Source organism: Ammospiza caudacuta, chromosome 1 (assembly GCF_027887145.1).
Source record: "Ammospiza caudacuta isolate bAmmCau1 chromosome 1, bAmmCau1.pri, whole genome shotgun sequence".
Classification (NCBI taxonomy): domain Eukaryota; kingdom Metazoa; phylum Chordata; class Aves; order Passeriformes; family Passerellidae; genus Ammospiza; species Ammospiza caudacuta.
In genome coordinates, this window is record NC_080593.1 from 57,507,212 (window position 1) to 57,527,195 (window position 19,984).

A 19,984-nucleotide genomic window follows, 5' to 3' on the forward strand; every position below is an offset into this window, starting at 1 on the left:
AACAGGCAAAGTCCTCTCAAAGTGAGGTGTTAGCCGCTCTTGCACCTCTCCAAGCGTCAGCTGCATTGGCAACAGCAAATAGAGGAGGCCGCATGAAATGCTACTGATGCGGAGGCATGGGCCACATGGGCCGGGAATGCCAGGCTGTAGGACTCTGGTGCCAGAAATGCCGTTCGGACACTCATAATACGGGCGCTTGTAGACGGAAGTCGGGAAACTTCCCCAGGAGCGTGATTCGCAGCAGTGGCTGCGCCCAGACACAAGTCGCCGCTGCAGCAACAACAGCACCCCCACCTGCCTCCAACCCTCCACAGCAGGGAGCCTCCAACCCGCCACAGCAGGGAGCCTCGGCATGGACCTGGCAGCCGCAGTAGATGTTACGCTGATGACTCCGCACCTGCAAAAAATCCCAACAGGGATCCAAGGACCTATTATCATACAAGATAAAGCGGTGGGTGCTCTGCTCTTCGGAAGATCATCTGCATTTATGTTGGGACTGTTTGTTTTTCCTGGCGTTATTGACGCGGACTATACGGGAGAGATTATGGTGATGGCATACACCCCCTTCTCCCCTCTTCAAATTAATAAGGGGAAAAGGATTGCTCAGTTGGTACCACTTGAACAAATGACTAAAGGAATACAACCCATAAAAGGTCAAGAGAGGGGAGAAAGTGCTTTTGGCTCTACGGGAGGCCTTACTTTGTTGACTCTAAACCTTTCTGAAAGACCCAAGAAAAGGGTAGAAGTAGAGTTCAAAGGACAAAAAAGGTCATTTTCAGGCCTACTGGATACTGGAGCAGATTCCAGCATCATTAGTCCTAGCTGCTGGCCTCAACACTGGCCTTTGCAGCCAGCAGCCACTGCAGTATCCGGGGTCGGAGGACTTACCCTGGCTAGCCGTTCGCCTCCCCTCTGAGTTCACATCGACGGAAAACAGCTCACAGCGATTTTTTCAGTGGTCCAGCTACCACCCACCGTTCAATGCCTTATAGGGCGGGACATTATGGCCCAGCTAGGGGTGGTCTTGACTAATGAACACCCTTTGGAGTAAAAGCCATTGCTTGGACTTTCCCAATTCCCATTACCTGGATTGTTGACACCCTGGTATGGGTTAAGCAATGGCCTTTGAAAGGGGAAAGTCTTCAACACGCACATCAGTTTGTCTCAGAACAATTTCAACAGGGACACTTGCGCTTATCTACCAGCCCCTGGAATACTCCAATTTTTGTAATAAAGAAGAAGTCTGGAAAATACAGGTTGCTCCACGATTTGTGTGCTGTTAATGATCAGATGGAACCTATGGGCTCATTACAAGCTGGATTACCTAACCCAGCCATGATTCCAATGGATTGGCCTCTGCTGATTATTGACCTAAAGGATTGCTATTTTACTATTGCCCTCCCTCCATCCACAGGATATGCGACGGTTTGCTTTCACATTACCTGCAATCAACAAGGAAGCACCGGATCAGAGATTTGAGTGGACTGTGCTTCCACAGGGAATGTGCAACAGCCCCACCTTGTGTTAGCTTTATGTTAATGCAGCATTGCAGCCACTTAGGAAACAATGGCCTAATACAGTGATATAACATTATACAGATGATGTATTATTTGCTCAGCCTATGCCTTTTACACAACAACAAATCCAGAAAATAAGGACCACACTGGCACAATATTCTCTACTAGTAGCTCCTGAGAAGATCCAAACAACTGCTCCATGGAAATACCTGGGATGGTCCATGACAGAACAAACCGTCAAACCTCAGAAATTACAATTAAAAACAAAGATGACCACTTTAAATGATGCTCAAAACTTTTTGGGTGATTTACAGTGGTTAAAACCAATAGTGGCAATACCCAATGAACTACTCAATGAATTGTGCCCACTGTTAAAAGGAACTGACCCTACTTATCCAGTGTGTATTACTGACAAACAACAGCGGGTCATTCAGCAAAGTGTGGACTGTGTTACACATGGGCATGTTTATCGAAGGGATCCAGACTTACCCATAGATTTGACCATTTGGAATGGCCCACAATATCTTTTGGGAGCACTTATGCAATGGAAACAAGAAACGGGGGAAACACGGATATTAGAATGGATCTCCCCTCCGCTACAGCAAACTAAGACTCTTTTTCAAAATTTGAAATGTTAGCGGATCTAATAAAGAAGGGCAGAGAAAGGATGTTGCAGGTGGCTGGGGCAGAACCAGCTGCCATCAGGATACCAATGAAAAAGGATACCTTGGACTGGTATTTGACTAATTCAGAAGAACTGCAGGAAGCTCTCTTAGGTGCATGTTGCCCCATTGAAACAGATCAGCTTCAACCAGCTTTGATTCAGTGGATAGGGGACTGGGACTGGATAACTTGTCCAAAGCGAGAAAATTCCCCTATATCAGATGCCATTACTGCATATACAGATGCTGGCAGGAAGTCAAGAACTGCTGCAATAACCTGGCAGGAAAAGGGAGTATGGAAACATCACATTCTGCAAGCGGAAGCAGTGGACAGCTTACAAACCATGGAGCTGTTAGCAGTGGTATGGGCAATGGCACAGCTTAAGGAACCTTTGAATGTTGTTACAGACTCTTTGTATGTTGCAGGAGTTGTAGCAAGAATTGAAGACGCTTCCATAAAAGAGGTGCAAAATCAAAGACTATATGAACTATTAATGCAGTTGAAGAGAGCTACAAGATCCAGGGAGCATGCTTATGCCGTAATTCATACTACAAGTCACAAATGGGATGTTGGTTTAGGAGAAGGGAATGATAGGGCACATAGATTGGTCACCATTACCCAAAGCACACCTCTGTCAAGTCACCAATTGGCACGAGAAGCCCACTCAATGTTTCACCAAAATGCAAAAGGCTTAAGTAGAGAATTTAAGATAACATTTGCAGAAGCAGAAGCCATTGTGAGGGCTTGCCCGACTTGTAGTCACCATAATGGGGGAAGTGGTTTAGGCCTAGGAGTAAACCCACGAGGCCTGCAAACAAACGAATTATGGCAAATGGACGTTACACACGTCCCTAGTTTTGGCAGGCTAAAATACGTACATGTGTCTAGCGATACTTATAGCAAATATATATGGGCAACAGCTCAGACAGGAGAAAGAGTTATACACGTGGAAAGGCATTTTTACAGTTGCTTTGCAGTGATGGGTACACCAAAAAGAATTAAAACCGATAATGGTTCTGCCTATATCAGTCAAAGGATAGGGAGATTCTTAAGAAGTTGGGGAATTGAACATGTTACAGGTATCCCAAATTCCCCAACAGGGCAAGCTATCATCGAAAGGGCACATGGTACCTTGAAAAAGTATTTAGCCAAGCATGAGGAAGTAACTGAACCCCAGGCAAGATTATTAAAAAGTCTATTTGTAATTAATCACTTGTGTGTATTCGGAGATGTAGGGCAATCCCCGGCAGAACTGCACTATAAGCCACAAGAGATTGTTGAGCAGAAAAAGGAAATATGGGTAAAGTACCGAGATCCCAAGACAGGGTTATGGAAGGATCCTGCTAAAGTCCTGTTCTGGGGAAGGGGATATCTTTGTATTTCCACCCCTGCAGGAGCACTGTGGGTACCTGCCAAGTGGACTAAACCTGTTCTTGATGCAGCGATTGGTGGACCAACTCAGGGAAGAGGACAAGGACCGTCTAGAGAAGAAGCTGCCCCTGATCCTGCGACCACTACTGCTACAACTGAAGGGACACTTGAAAGCGATCGACAGGGCCGTGACACACCGTTGCCGGATGGCCAGGGAACTGATTGACATTGTCGAATCATTATCATCTTTCCACATAAGAGGACCGGCAAAAGAGAACTGCCTTGAATGCCACAGCCCGAATTGTGCTGCTTGGGTTGCACTGTGTTGTGGGGGTTGTGATAGGACCTTTTGGGTGGAACAGTCATTGCTTTTGCATTTGTAGTGTAGCCCCTGTAACTATAAACATACATGGGAACATAATTGGGACTGGGCACTACAGAGTCAGACAGGGCTAAACACTGCCTCAGCTTTAGATCTTTATGAATCTCACAAGCAGAAAATCTTGGCCTACTATCGGTGGGAGGTACAGTGTATTTTGAAAAGAGTTAAAGCTCAAAGTGCATCATATATAGCCTCTGCAAGGTGTAGAAAACTGGTACCCTTAACACAACATTCCGTTGTAGGGCCTATAAGAGGAGATCCCAATAAGGCATGAGATCACTGCATTAGGAGATTACAAAGGTGTGGACTTCAGGTATTGGGAACAGTAAGGTTAAAAACTGATAAGAAAAAGACGGTAAAAGAAAGAACAGAAAAATTAGGTTCGTTTGTGTTATACTGCTTGGTGTAGTGGTGGCTGAAGAATTAGAGGTAACACACTTTAATCAACCTAGAGATAATGTATGGATAACACTTGCTAGACAGATTAACCAGTCATCGCTTTGTCTCAGCCTTGGAGGAGCTACTAACCCATTTTGAACGTGTTTGGTAGGACTTCCAGTATGGTCTCCTCAAGAATTTTGCAGTCTTATTAATAACCACACTTTATGCATGCGCAATATGACGAATATTAAATTGCCCTCACAAAGAGGGTATACTGCCAGTCAGAGTGATGGCTACCACCAATGCTTACTAATTCAATCACTTTGCACTCCCCTCCTGAGGAGTTAGATCTTTTCGAAAGTGCAAACACTGGTATGACCAGCACTTCAAACGGCTGATGGTTCAGCTTTGATTCCTTAAATCTTCAAAAGGTGAATCAGCATAGATGGACATGGGCTACTCTGGATTCATCTCTAAGTCTGGACACGGTATCCAAGCAACTTTATAACCAATGTAAAGGCTCTAGTATCATGACAGCTAAGAAATTACCCACAGGGATATTTCTAATTTGCGGAGATAGAGCCTGGAATGGCATACCAGCCCAGCTGCAGGGTGGACTTTGTTACTTAGGCAAGTTATCATTATTTCACCCCAATATATCTGTATTAATGCAACTAAGTCATAACACAAGCAGGCAGAGGTGCAGCTTGCATAACTTAGACTGTAGTCAAATAGGAGATCCATGGTTCTGGAGTAAGCTGAAACAAGTGGTGGTTTCAACTATCCTGCCAGGAGGTGCTGCGAACAAAGCTATGAACTTAGCAAAACAAATAGGATGTTGGGCTAAAGGTGAATTAAATAAAATGTCACAGATATTAGATATGTTAACTGCAGATGTACAAAGTGTTAATCATGCTGTTTTACAAAATAGAGCTGCTATAGATTTTCTGCTTCTAGCACAAGGCCATGGGTGTGAAGAGTTTGAAGGGATGTGCTGCATGAATTTATCTGATCATTCTGTATCTATTCATGCTAAGATAAAAGAGCTACAGCAAGGGCTTCACAATCGCAAGGAAGAAGAAGGATTGGGAATTGATGAGTGGCTTAAAAGTTTAGGATTGGGACCATGGTTAAGAAACCTTGTGATGTATGCTATTGGGATATTAGGTGTGCTTCTAGTGCTTTTACTTATTTTACCTTGTCTTTGTAGTTGTATCCAAAATATGGTTGGTAGGATGATAGAGAAAAATTGGCAAACTAACGTCCTTGCTCAAAAAGAAAGAAACGGGGAAAGTGTGGAGAGCTTGGTTCAAACATGGCTTAAAGAAAGAGGCCATGAAAATATACAGCTGATGGAAAAGTAAAAAGCAGCCATAAAGCAGCAGTTCCCAAGTCTTTTTCTGTAAATAATTAGGTTCTCAGGCACATTTTTTATAAACAGCAGGATTCTCAGACAGTCTTCTCATAACAGGTAAACATTCTGTCCTTGGCTGCTCTGGGAACAGATATGAAGGTTTTGAGAACTTTTCATATCACGGTGAGAACACAAATCTTGGTTTCAATAAACAAACCACAGGTATTGTAAACAAAAGGAGGGGTTAGAGTTTTCTCTGTAGCCTATCGTGAGCTCAGATTTTGCAACATGCATGAACTTAATTAACACTGTTATAAAAAGTGACTGATTGGATCAATAAATCGGAGTCGATGCTCATCAATCGGATGGTCGTCTCCCTTCACTTCAATACCTCATAAAAGAATTCAGTCCAAGACTAAGGCATCTCCCCAATCTCCTCCCATCTAGAATTTGATTTGCTTCTTTACTGACCTCAGTGTCTCATGTTGTTTTCCCTACATGTCTTCACCTTTTCCTCTTCCTGATTCGGGAGAGTATTGGTGTTCATAGGTTCATTTGTTCTCAAGCTTTATCAACTGAAACATTTTTAATAGAGTTTTATAGCACTCAAAGGTTGATCTTATCCAGGCTCTGCATCAGGGAAATTTATGTGTCTTTCGCTGCTATTCATATGGTCTCCACTAACACCATGAGAGCCTTGGCAGCTGCCAGCTTTACTTAGCACTTTTCCTTCACTCAGAGCACCAAAACCAAGGAAAGCTGCTGCTGCCAGTTTTGTCTTTCTGTCCACAGTATGTCTTGCTAAAAGCGGATAAACAAACAAAGTCCATTATGAGCCATGTCAAGGCAACCATGGCCCTTTATCTCAGTTGTGCCGATTTCATCTGCACAGTCTCGGCCATGTGGCCCCTCCCAGTCCAGGCTGGTGGCAGTCACAGAGCCACCCCAAATCTGGCCACTCCTGGCCTCAGAGCTGCACCCAGCACCAACTGCAGGGCCACTCCCGGTGCTGGTCCCCACTGCATGGTTGCTTCTGGTGCCAATATAGCTGCCAGCCGGCATGGCACGGCAGTGCCAGTAATACAAAGGACTAGGGGGCTTTGCTGGGAAGGGGCCCCAGCAGGCCACTGGGATGGGGCCCAACAGGCTCCTCGGTGAGGGGCTCGGCAGCCCATGCACCACCCTTCAGAGGGCAGAAATCTCAGCTGCACTGTGGGCAAAGCCGACCTAGCCACGTGGCACCACCCCAGCCCGGCCGTGCAGGCCACGCGACGGCAGCCCAGCCCAGCCTAGTCCAGCCCTGCCCAACCTGGCCACACAGGGCCGGGTCAGCCAGCTACCTCCTCAAAAGCTAGAAGCCAAGAAAGCTTTTCCTGGCTTTGTTAGGTTTTAAATGTGCTTTTCCACAGAGGCATATTCAGCTCTTTTAAGTAGTTTAACCAGATATCAACATTAAAACATAGCCAGATGATTGGCTCTTCAAAACTTGCCAGCTCATTGGCTCCACCAGTTTTCCCACAGGGAACCACCTCCACCAACTGAAAACATATGGTTTTCCTTAAACCATGACAAGGCTAAGAGACAGTTATGGGAAATTTGTGCAGAACTTCAGCATTTTCTTGGGGGGTGGAGGGGGGGAGCAATACAGTGTTGTGAATGAGCCATGAGCCTTCCCACAGATGAAATATTTCCACTCCTGTTGCCAACAACAGTAGTGGAAAATCTTTATAAAGAGAAAAATATTTTGGCACTACAGATGCAATAGCATGTCCTTTCTTTTCCTTTACTACCACCTTCTTCCTGTCCTGCAGAAAAATCTTGATCACAAAAAGCTTACAAAGGCAGAACTGTAGCAACAATGAAAATGTTTTAACATTTAAAAAAATACTGTTAATTTCTCCGGTCTTTTTAAGGCATACTTGCCAATCAATTAGGAAATTGATAAACCTTACTCCAGTTTAGAACCAAAGGTAATTTTTAGACCTCCTTCCTCCAGCTAAAAAGATAACCCCATGTTGCAACATGGGGTTTGTTCATCCACAAAACCATTTCAACCAGACTGTGGATTACTGTAGACAGCAACCCATATGAAACCCAAAAAATGGCTGGACTGTCTCCAGGTTTTCTTCTATCGTCAGCTGCAGACAGTGTAAGATCTCAAGAGCTTGCATGTCTGTGATGGATCTTGAAAACATATCCTGCATAAATTATGCTAAGAGCAAGGATCAAAGAAAAATAAGAAGAGATCAGCTTAAAGCTCCAAAGTAAGTGAGAATGCAGATGTTGCTAGATTATGTGGGTAAAACCTTATGGGCCTAGAAGTTCTGATTCACAGTTGTTCTTAAAGCTCATACAAAAAATGTGACAAAGACTATCACCAGATGAAAATATAATATAGCTATGAAAAGAAAACCATCAATATGATCTGAATATTATCAATATGATGTGCTGTCTTGGTTTGAAAAGTCCTCCAAGGAAGGCAGGAGCTTCTTTTGATATGGAAAATGCCAACGCCCTCCCCTCCATATTATTATAATTTTGAAATTAAGGGGCTCTCAGGTAAAGATATGGGAGTAGGAATAACAATTCTTTATCAGGGAAAAAAAAATTAAAAGAAAAATAAAAATGCAGTAATACAAAACAACACTAACAGAGTCAGAATATGACCAGACACCCTGTTGGTCAGGGTATGGGTAGCAGTCTGATTAAATGGTGGCTGCAGTCCTCCTGCAGTGGAGGAGGGTGTTAGGAGGGTGCTGTTTTCCTCTGAAGGTCCAGTGGTGGTGTAGGTAGGCTTGGTCTTCCTCTGGGAATCCAGTGGAAAAGGCTGACTGTGGTGTTCCAAGTCTCAGATTATATTCAGGTAGGAATGCCTGGCTCCTCCCCCTGGGTGGAACATCTCACAATGGGATGATGTAATTTTATCAGTCATGCAGTGAGACTCAATGGCCCATTAACATAACATATTTTCCAGAGGGGGGATTGGTTGTGGAAGAGATAAAAAACTGCCCCACCTGGTTTTAAGTGGTGGCCCAATTAACAGAAGATAACTGTCCACCTGTAACAGACTGCAATAGAATACACACCCCCAGCCACATCTTGCATTTCCAACCTAAGACATATGCTTATATAATCAATATGTTATGCTTGTAGACTGCCTCGATCTTGAAGCTTTCTTCATGTACCAAAACAAACTCTTCAGTATTATAACAATTTTCTTCAGCCCACCTTTTCTTTAAACAATATTTTATCTTCCTATATATTATTTCTGTCTCCCATTGTAGTTGTTCCCCTGGCCCCACCCCTTGTTCTGAAGCTAATTAGAAGGGTGAAGTTGTTTTTGAAATGCAACAATATTTACTTTGAGGTTCCTCTCCTCACATAGCATAGGAAGTTTGTCATATTCACTCTAAAGATACTAGTACTTCATTTCAGATTTTCCCAATAGAGCAGATAATTCTATTTTCCACTTACCCTTAGGAATTTTATGTTCCGTTCAAGTGGGCTAAGCTTATAAAATTGCAGGAATATCAGATGAAATAGCCAATAGTCATTGGCTTTGCTGGCAAAAACTGTGGGGTGATGGATCAAATTTACTTTTTATTTAATTATTTATTGGTCATAATAAAGAGAAGTTGCAGCTTTTTGGAAACCTTAGGAGCACTATGGTTAAAAGTAAGGTTTAAACATTAACTTTAAATTAAATAATCACAGATCAAATTCTGGTGTCATTAAATTGGTGCTTCTGAGGTAAACAAATACAGAACTCAAGTTCTACAGACAATTTTCTGAAACATCATGCAACAGCTGTGAACACTAAACATTCCACAGAGGTCTTTGCCTTGTGCATTTTTTATTTTGAAGTTAGTAGGAACTTATCTTAGAGATTTCTGCAAAAATTCCTCCCCTCTCCCCAAGTTCTTACTAAGATACCAATATTCCATCAAAGGATGTCAATTTTACTGTCTCTCTCAGCTACAGAGTGGGTGTGTTCAGCCAGAATGCTTATGTACCAGTTGCGTAATGCCTGGTGATTACAGTGGCTTCTTTTGTATCTCTATATGCTCCAGTAAGTCTTTAATCATCATTCCCTTTTATGTCTGTGCTGTTGTTATGCACATAACTTCCATGGTGTGCATAGCTTCCATGTCTCACTAGCTAAGCTCTGCACTGAAATATTAATGCATATCTTGAAGAATTGTGTTAGAGTACATTTTACTAATCCAGTGGAACTTGCTATTTACTGTGTTCACCTTTTATCTAGAGAAGAGAGGCTGACAATCCCAAGCTTTCAGTGCCACAGATGGGCTGCAGTCCATATTTCTTTCTTCACTCTCCTCCTTTTTAGGACAGTACACTCTGTGTCACTCATATCCAGGTCAACCTCCACCCATTTCTGAGGGGTCACTAAAAAGACTTCTCTGCTTCAATTAACACAGTCTCACTTGGACACCCTCACAAACAAGACTAAAAGTCAAATGAAATTTTACAGTAAGAGCTTGGGTCCCTACCAAATTGAGCCTTGCTTGAGCAATTTTCTAATCTCTCTTCCTTAGAGTTCACCAGAGCTGTTAAGTTTTTAATCTGCTCTAGGGACAACAACAGACCATGCCATTTGGTCCTATAAGCTGCATATCCTGCTTTAAATTTGGAGATAATTAGTAGCTAATTGCTTTGGAAAATAGTATGGTTTTCTGGTTTGTTTTCTGCTATTTCTTGGTGAGTCTAAGCCACACATAAAAGAGATTCAAAGCCATCTTAAAACTGTCCTGCAGAAGACAAGCTGATCTGCTGGATCAGTCCTCAAGAAAACAAGTGTACAAAAACCACACAGAGAGCAAATAGTGATATGATGAAAATCCCCTTCAATTTGATGACAATCTTTCCATTCTCTCAAAGATTTCCCATGTTATAACATCAACATGAGTTGATGGGTATGCCTGTTGCCATAATTAATGATCTTATGGTTAATCAACCAATGTCCATTGCCATAATTAACTAGAAGGTGGCTTAGTTGTGTTGAAGTTACAGTGTGTGTATATATATATATATATATATATATATATATATATATATATATATATAAATATATATAAAAAATATTAGATAGCTAGACAGATAGATAGATAGATAGATAGATACATCTCATCTCATAATATACCCATGTAAGCACCTTGCAGGATCTTAATTCACAAGGATCACTCAATGGAAATCAGACTGACACAAATACTCGTACCTCACTGCACTCTTTGCCATTTAGAGCCAGCTGTAATGCCACTAGCCCAAGCAGGATACAAATTCTAGTATTCTAGTTTGTCAATTCAAATTCAATTTCAAGCTTTCTAGTTTGTCTGCCAGGACTGTAACAAGAGACATGCTTTGCACATTATGAAGATGCTCATAACTTATTACTGGTCTTAACACTTACTGAAAAACAGAGTATATAAAACCACCTGCAACATAATAATATAAAATTAAATACGCATATATTTGCACACACAGTACACCCAAACAATCTGTCATGTCCATATGAGTCTTAATATAAAAATGTATTTTGACTTGCCACAAATTTGACAAGCAATGAATTTGATTAACTACAGAAGGCTTTTTCAATTGAGTAACACCAACTAATCCAAAAGCAAGATATTAAGTGGATCACTAGACAACCACAAGCACAGTCACAAACAAGTAGGTGAATTTCAAATCAAAAGCAAACCTCTTAAAGAAGAAAAATTGTTTCAACAGTCTTCAAATCTTGATCTACAGTCTGTAAGCATGTGAAAGCACTTGATTAAACACAGATATTGCAATTTGATGAGAACATAGTTTCTACCATTAACCTGCTCAATGAAATAGTCCAGGACTTATTTAATATAAGCCAATTAACAAATGAATGAAACACATGTTAATACAATTTACAATTTACATTTTAAAATGTATAATATCTTACAAATAAGACAAGAAGATGAATTGCATTCTTTATTACACTCAGCTTGCACATAATATCATGGTAAGCATTTCTCTGCTCACAATAGTTAACAGCACATACCAATATAATTTGGCACCTCTAGCTAACACTTATACATGTTTTAAAGTAAGAAAGTATCAAAGGAAGAAAGCAAAACTCAAATGTAGGTAAAGCATCAAGGAAAAAGGTTTCAAGAAAAAAAAACCTAAGACAGGGGAACTAAAATTCTACAAGAACTGCTATTTGCATCACTCCAACATATATACTTCCAAAACAAACACATTCATAGCTACATTAGATGAACAAAAAGACACTCAAGTTATTCAAAGAACCACTAATTGCTTTAAGTTCAAAAATTAGTTTATGGAATTCTTTGTATTGAATGTAAAGCCTCACTAGCAGCTAAACCTAAACCAGGTAACTTAACTATCAACTGGAGATGACAGGAATTTCATCAAAAGACATCTGTACAGTGCTTCAACTTTTCACATATATTTCACCCATCACATCAATGTTTTAAGAGCTGTGAAATTATACTTTCTTATTTAAAATTACTCAAATCTCCCAAATCTGGTCTCCAGGTTTTTTAATTGCCAGGAAGTCTAGAGATTCAGGAGGTTCAGAGCTCTCTGTTCTACACTAAAAATTATTCAATGACAACACAACAAAGATAAATAATAATTTTTAAAAGGAAATAAAAGAAAACTTTAACATCTATTTTATTTATATAAAATATGAAGTAAAAATAATAAAATAGAAATCCACTTGTGAAGACAGAAATAACATCCTTATGACAGCTTGTTTACTGCTGGAACCATGTTGCACAGGGAATATTTCTCTGCCTGTCCTGAGAAGATTCCCAGGAGAATACCGCTTTTAACCTTCATCATGGAGAAAGCTTCCAAGACTTTGGGATTATTTGAAATCTACAAGTGTGTGAAATAGATAGTAGTATAGTTTATCACGGGGTGAAAAACTTAGAGCTTTGGGTTTTTAGGATGGAGGTAGATAGAAGACAAGATGGAGGATTTTGGGCATTGTCTGATCGCCTTCTTGTTCTTCATCTGCTTCATTTTCTGCAGTGTTGGTAGCACAGAGTGATTGGTTAGAAAGAATCGCAATGCAGATGTTGCATGAACAGACAAATAATTAGTTATTGGTAGAAAGATAGAAATAAAGTACATTCTAAGAGTTAATTGGACAAAATAGCTTTAAAAGACCTTGAACCTGTGTGCCTTGTGACTTTCGGTGCCTTCTCTTTGTATGCTGAGATGTAGACAGTGTGCTGAACTTTTGATAAGAAAAAAATAAACAGCAATCTGAAGACCAAAAAAAACAAAAGTCCCATTCATCTGTCAATACTGGCACAGAACTTTGTAGGGATCTCCCCATTAGGGGGATCCTCAGAGGGGTTTCTACATTTACAAATAAGGTAAAATAGTGAACATTCAACATTTAGGGTAAGCAGCTTTAAAAAATTCAAAAGGCTTCTGTAACTCTAGTGGCCTTTTGCTAACCATGTAAATGTGCAAGATTATTATGTATTATTTGCTTAGCCATGAATTAAAATATACTGTACTTCAGGGAAAATCAAACCAGAACATTCAAGTTTGAGGTAGTGCTGAAGAGACACGGGGAGTTGTGCAGTCCTGGGCTTACTGCAAGATATGCAGGTACTGTCAAAATCAATCCACAGCTTTTTGTCCTTACTTCATAATGAGAATCTGTATCAAAGACAAACATGCTTACCATGCAGAAGAAGAGCCAGGAGCTTCCCATCCTTCAACTCTCTTTCCTTTCTGCCACTGCTTTTGTAAAAAAGCTGTAACTGAGAATGCTTTACTGGGACAGAATGAAGTATGAAAGGATAAAGGGACATCATTCAAAGGCACCTTTCATTCAAACATTCATTGTTCACAGTAAGTTTTTACACACCACATTTACAAGACAGGGCTAAAAAACACACCTCCCAAATGACTACCACATACTACTAAAAACCTACACAACACCCACTCACAGCTTTTTCATCGAAAACTGACTTCGATACAGACACAGATGTATCATAGACATGAATGTATTTGAATGGGGAGTGTGTTGGAAGGAAGCGGCATTTAAAAGACACATCAATGTGGCCCTTTAGGACATGGTTTAGTGTTATACTTTGACGTGATGGGCTAGCACTTGGACACAATGATGTCAGAGGTCTTTATCAGTCTAAATCATTCTATGAATCAAAGTTCTGATTCTCTCCTTATAGAGTACTTTTTATAGTGAAGCTGATCCAGAGGGTCTTTAGGCAGTTCCTTCACTAAACAGTCTTCCTTCCAAAAAATTTCTGCTAATTTGAAAACAACTAAATCCTAAGAACTTTGGAATCAACCTCCAGAAGGACAGACAGACAAATTTTTTTTTAAATGCATACATGATTACCATTCCTATGATGCTAGCTACAATGCTGAATATATAGCTGTTCTATGGTGCAGTCTGTACCATAGCTCCAAAAATGGCCACATTCTTTTCACATCCTCTCACACTTCCCTCTCAAACCCTCAGAGGGATCCTAATGTGCCTGAAGAATATGGAAGGGTGGAGATGGGAGAAGGAGATTCAACTAAAACCTGAAGTTGGTGCAAACACCTCTAACTGAAAACAGCAACTACTTTTTAGATGAACAGACAATAACATCCTTATTCTGGGAGGTACTCCATGCATAAAGCAAGTAAAGAAACTGTTTGATTAATGTAAAATAACAGGAGTCAAACATTAACCAGGCAGAACCAGGGGATCAAAAGCCCTATCCCCAGATAACCTGCAGAAAAGACATATTAAGCTTTCCCAATATTTATCACAGGTATCCTCACGGAGAAGATGAAAGGATGGGCAGTTCTACAAGGGAGAAGAGTGAGGGAACACAGCAGTAAGGTGCAGGCAGGAACGCCGCAGGCAGACAGTCTCTAGTCTGTGTTATCCAGGAGATCTTTATTCTTTCAGTGAGCAATTAGACTGAAGGACTAAGGATTAGACAGAGCATAATGCAAATAGAAAAATTAAAGGAAATAGACAACTGCTTTTTTGATTTTTTTTTTTTTGCAAATTAACATAGATATATCCTTCATGTCTCAGAGAGCAAGGCTCACACACTTCCTCATTTGTAGACTGAATTCCAGAGCCAAGTGTTATCCACCATGCAAATGTCACTCATATGCCCCCTCACAGATCCTCGGCAGGCACTGCCTTATTCTGTCTGAATACCATAGTAGTAAAAGCACATGAATATACAAGTCCAATTACCTACTACAGAACCCTATTCCCTGACAGTAGCAGGGAATCCTACTGTACAAAGGAAGGAAATAAACCAAAGGTAACTTAGTCCAAGGGGAATTACCAGAAACATGTATTCCTAGAAACTTTAACATTAATATAAAGCTAATTTTCTTAACAAAGCACGAAAGTAAAAACCACATCATATATTACTCACCTCTGCAGGAAATTCCTTGGTTGTCAATGACTTGTTCGCAAAATCCACAGATACTGTATTTCTTAAAAGACTTATTTTTGAAGGTGTGAGACCTTGAAGCTGTTTCTTGATGCTGGAAGCAAGGAGAATAACACCAGACCTTCACTCAGCTTTTGAGTCAGAATTTTAAGGGAAATATAAATAATTTTAAAATAAAAGTAACAGTGGTGTTATATATAGTAATGTATATATATAAAATAATTTAACAGTATACTTTTGTATATAATACAATTTAACAGTAATGTTATATTTAGCAGTATAATAGTAGTAACATATAAGTGCTCTCACTCGCTCTCTCATCCTTGCCCTTCAACTCTCAAGTGTGGGAAACAACAAAATGTGAGGAATCTCTTCCATGTCAGCACATGGCCACTGCAATTTATTTTTTATCACAATTTCACAATTCCCTCTATAACTTACCTTTTAAGTGGAAATACAGAATAATGTCTATTATATGACCCAACAGTCTTCTGACGTAAGGTCTTATCTACATAAAAACTAGCAATGGTTCAGTTTAAACTGGTTAAAAATATCATAAGTAGTGCCCTATCACAGCAGCCAATTTAACCAAAGCCTTAAAATCCCTTTGTCTCATTCCTGCATAAGAAACATACACTAGTTTAAAGTAGCACTATTTCCACAGTAGTTGAAATATCATATCATAATATAATGCAATTATTAAATTTCTAACTAGGGACAGAATTCAAAAAGTCAATACCATATTTGTAACATGTATTTTATGGCTTCTTTAACTTAGGAAACATTTAGGCAAAAAACCAGATCAAAGTTTTTTGCTTTGAAAAATCTCTGTCATGATTGGGTTTTTTTGCCTTTGAAACTACAGGAGATGTTTTTAAGGAGACAGGGGTCTAGGAGGAAGAAAAAATGTCATTACACACAGGTTACTTCTCTAATCCAAGAAAAGGAGGTTCTGTACTGGGTTTGGGCATTGTTCCCAAAGAGCTGGGACTCCCTCATTTCCATAGCCTCATCTACATATGTATTTGAAAATAGGGGGGAGAAAAAGCAATCTCCACTGCTTGCTGCAGTTTCTCTTTGTAAACTTCTAAACAAAAAAAAACACAATTCTTATTTTAGATTTATCCTCTCTTCTTCCCTACAAAGTTCTACTTTTGGGACATGTCTGTGACGCCCTCTAAAAATAAGCTTAGCAGAACTTTTGAAGAAATTAATGGATAAACTTCACTGTAAATTCATTCTGTTGCTAGGCCTGCTTTTCCTTATTTCCTACCCAACAAACACTTCTTTGCAAACCCTGGCACCTGTACTCTTACAAAGAAAGACAATTACCATAACCCACAGTTTATATACTGAAGTTTAGTTTAAGTAGGTCTTGACATTAGTTGATCAACTAATCAACCTGTCCATTTAATTTATAACATAAACATCAAATGCAATTTTTCTCTGTGGTATTTAGGAAATATTCTGCATTGCAGTCTTGGCATCTGTATTTTAAAATGTGCATGTTTTGTTCCCTGTTGTTCATTTTAGGCCACTGTGGCCTCTCCAAGCAATTCAGTTTAACAGTTTATTTAGGAAATTCAGTACCCACAACTTACAGTCTCCTTATACAAGAACTCAACATAACTGTGAAATCTACAGAAGCCTAGATAAAGGTTTTTTTGTTGTCACCTCGTAAAGCTTTAGTGGAGAATCACAAAGAAAGACACCAAGGAAAAAGAAATAAAAATATATAAAAAGAAGGGGGGTGCAGGGGGGGAGGGAACTGAAGATAAGGCAAAGCAAATACACCAAACAGCAAGCAATGCTGCTTTCATGAGGCTCAAGATTGGAATCCAAAGTGCTCATAATTGCTAGGAGCAAAAACTGGAAGAAAACATTGCAGAACCACAGGCTCCAGACTCAGGTTTTGGCAAAAGAAAAATGCTGTAATTGCATGTGGTCTCAATTGATAGCATTATAAAAATTACTCTGGAAGTATTTTGCCATGCTGCGCACTCTTTGGCGTGCAGAAATCGAATGAAGTTGGAACTCTGTCCCAGACTTACATCAATGTAACTCTGAGGATTGTGTAAAAACTTAGAGATGCATCCTCAGCTGTCCTCATCAGCTGATGAATTTCAAACACTACTAATGACAGAGCATTTTCATTAGGTAGCTATAGGCTAAACATCATCAGATGCAAAATTCACAGCAACTCTGTCAAAGGCAGTTGACACAAAAAACTCTCAAGACTGAAATGAAGCCAATAAAGATTAAAACAGTCAAAATCCACAACTTTGTTTTTGGCAATACCAGTACAGCAATTCCTTCTTAAGAGAGACTTAGCACTGGTTCATTACACCTATGGAATAGGTATTCCTCATTTTATTCCCAAATATCATATCACAACATAACAGTTAATGTTTCAATGAATAACAAACCTTAGCAACATTAGTTTATTTCAACTTCATGTTTCCAACATGCAAACTGTAACTGTAATAACAGTTCATTCTTTAAAGAGGAAGTCAGAGGGTCTAGATATTTTATTAAATAATCAAGGAAATATTTTTAAATTAAACCTTTTCAAATAATCTTCACAAAAACTATATAACTATAGTTATATTCACACACATACATGCTCCATTAAAACCAAACCAAAAAAAGGCACTTAGCTGAACAGAATTGGTTCCCTAAAAAGTCATCCAGGCAGTGACTAATTTATATTTATGAGAAAATTTTCAAAAATCTAATAAAAAAATTATTAGACTTTTGAAATGAAATAGTTTATTTCAGATGTTTCACCGTGTTGATGAGATAGAGAAACAATGTGCAAACAGGTCTTGGCTATCTCCAAAACTTGTAAAATTCCATGTCACATTCCAGCTAAAAGAAAATTATAAATATACGTAAAAAGCCCTATTAACTCTATGGCAGACTCTAGTCCTGCTGAATTTTACATGGCCTCTTAGCATAACTGCAGAATCATATTAAAAAATATATGTTTTGTTCACTTTCCACCTGTGGTCATACAAATTCCTTTTCCTTATCCTCTAACTTACCAACCTATACTGCAATTTCCTAGGACTCTCCTTGTGCATTCTTCAACTCTCCAAGGTAGCTTTAAATCCACTGGATTATATAAGGGTTACAACTATTATTTTAAATACATGGAGGGAGGGGCCAGCAATGTATTAGCAGAATAGGTATTCAACCACTTTCTATAGGCTAAAGAAATGTTCATAGATGTTTCCAAAACATTATTCACCACCAGTGAATATATAAATATTGTAGAACCTATGCTACATGACAAGAATATGGGATGGTGGCTGAAATAAGGCATTTCTGGCTGTATATGTATGTATGTATGCATAAAAATATGGTTTTATTTTCACACACACATCCTAAAATGTACACAAATGGCTAGTTATGGTACTAACACTATTACTAAACAACTTAAAAGGAATTTCAAAGACAATGGAGTCTTTGTTACAGATAACTCATTTTCTCCTCATTCATTCAAGGTGTTTCACAGAAAGATAAACAAGTAGACCAAGCTAGAGAAGAGAGCTATGACTTAGGATCATACAACCTGAACCAGCAATATGTGTCCAAGTGGAGTCTGCTCCTGACTTGTGATTCAAGTGACAGCACATGGAGAAGTTAGTGAGGAAAAAAATGTCTCACCAAACCAGCTGAGTAAAGTTCATGTTAAAAAGAAAAAAGCCATGTTATTTGGTAGCACAAATTGCCTTACTATACAAGTAAGGGGCCAAAAAAGTAACATAAAATGACAGAAAGTACTTTTATCCCAGCTTGTTGAAAATATTTCATGTTACAATTTCAAGCAGCAGACGCCTTTGTAGTTTCTCAGACTAAAGACATCCAGGTCTTCATTATTTTAATAAGAAATTCTGCCCAGGTACCAGGGTTTCAAACCTATACGCTTTTCAAAAAACAAACAAATAAATAAACCCAACCAAAAAAGCCCCTAAAAAGCAGGGTCCAAATGATCTTACATGCCATACAGATTTAAAGAAAAAGGTCAGAGGTGAGAAGCACCAGCACTCAATGTTTATTCAGTGTATCAACAGCCAATTGCAAAAATCATGGCTCAAAACATAAACTTTGCCTTATTGGGTTAGCACAACATCCACCTCCTTCACACAAGTACTTCATTGTTGTTTCAGAGAGACACTTTTCAAGCAGAGCAAGCCAGCCCTGTCCCTTCTGTGTCCACTCCCTTCATGCTCCTGCATGTACATGCATGCTAGAAGGTCTATCACAGACCCATCCTTCCCATTTATGCTAATGGATACATTTGCCACTAGTTCTGTCAAATTCTTGCTTTGAACATGCTGGTACTGTCTGCCCCACAATATTCTGCAGCAGAATGTTCCAGAAAGTCATACTCTCCTTTGTTTAAAGTATCTTTATTTGTTCACTTTAAAGTAAACTCCCACTGTGTCTGACACTTACTAGTTTCTGCATTGTGGGACTGCATAACTTGCCCCATGTTTTTGGAAAACTGTCACGGACATTTTTTCATAGAAAATCCTTTCTTTGGGATTTTTCCTCTTCTGGGAAGCTGGGGCCCCAGAAAGAGAATGTAAACAATTGTTATCTGCTGCTGTGGAATGCAATAGGTGCACCTGTGATTGGCTCATGTTCCATGTTTACAATTAAGGGCCAATCACAGGACCAAGCGCTCTGGGACAGATTCACAGAGAGCTCTCTTGTTTTTACATTCCTATTTCCATTCTTAGCTGAGCAGCTTCTGCACCTTTTTTCTCTATTCCTTTTAGTATAGTCATAATGTATTATATATCATAAAAAAATAAATCCAGCCTTCTGATCATGAAGCAAGGTT

At 39.5% G+C, this 19,984-nt stretch overlaps 1 long non-coding RNA gene across 1 annotated transcript in view; it reads right to left on the reverse strand.

Annotated features, from left to right (window-relative positions):
* The window catches only part of LOC131566479 (uncharacterized), a 60,099-nt gene that overhangs the window by 12,379 nt on the left and 27,736 nt on the right, over nt 1–19,984 (reverse strand). The window contains exon 2 of the long non-coding RNA XR_009275551.1: nt 15,115–15,226. This is a non-coding gene — a long non-coding RNA (uncharacterized LOC131566479). The remainder of the gene's footprint in view (nt 1–15,114; nt 15,227–19,984) is intronic.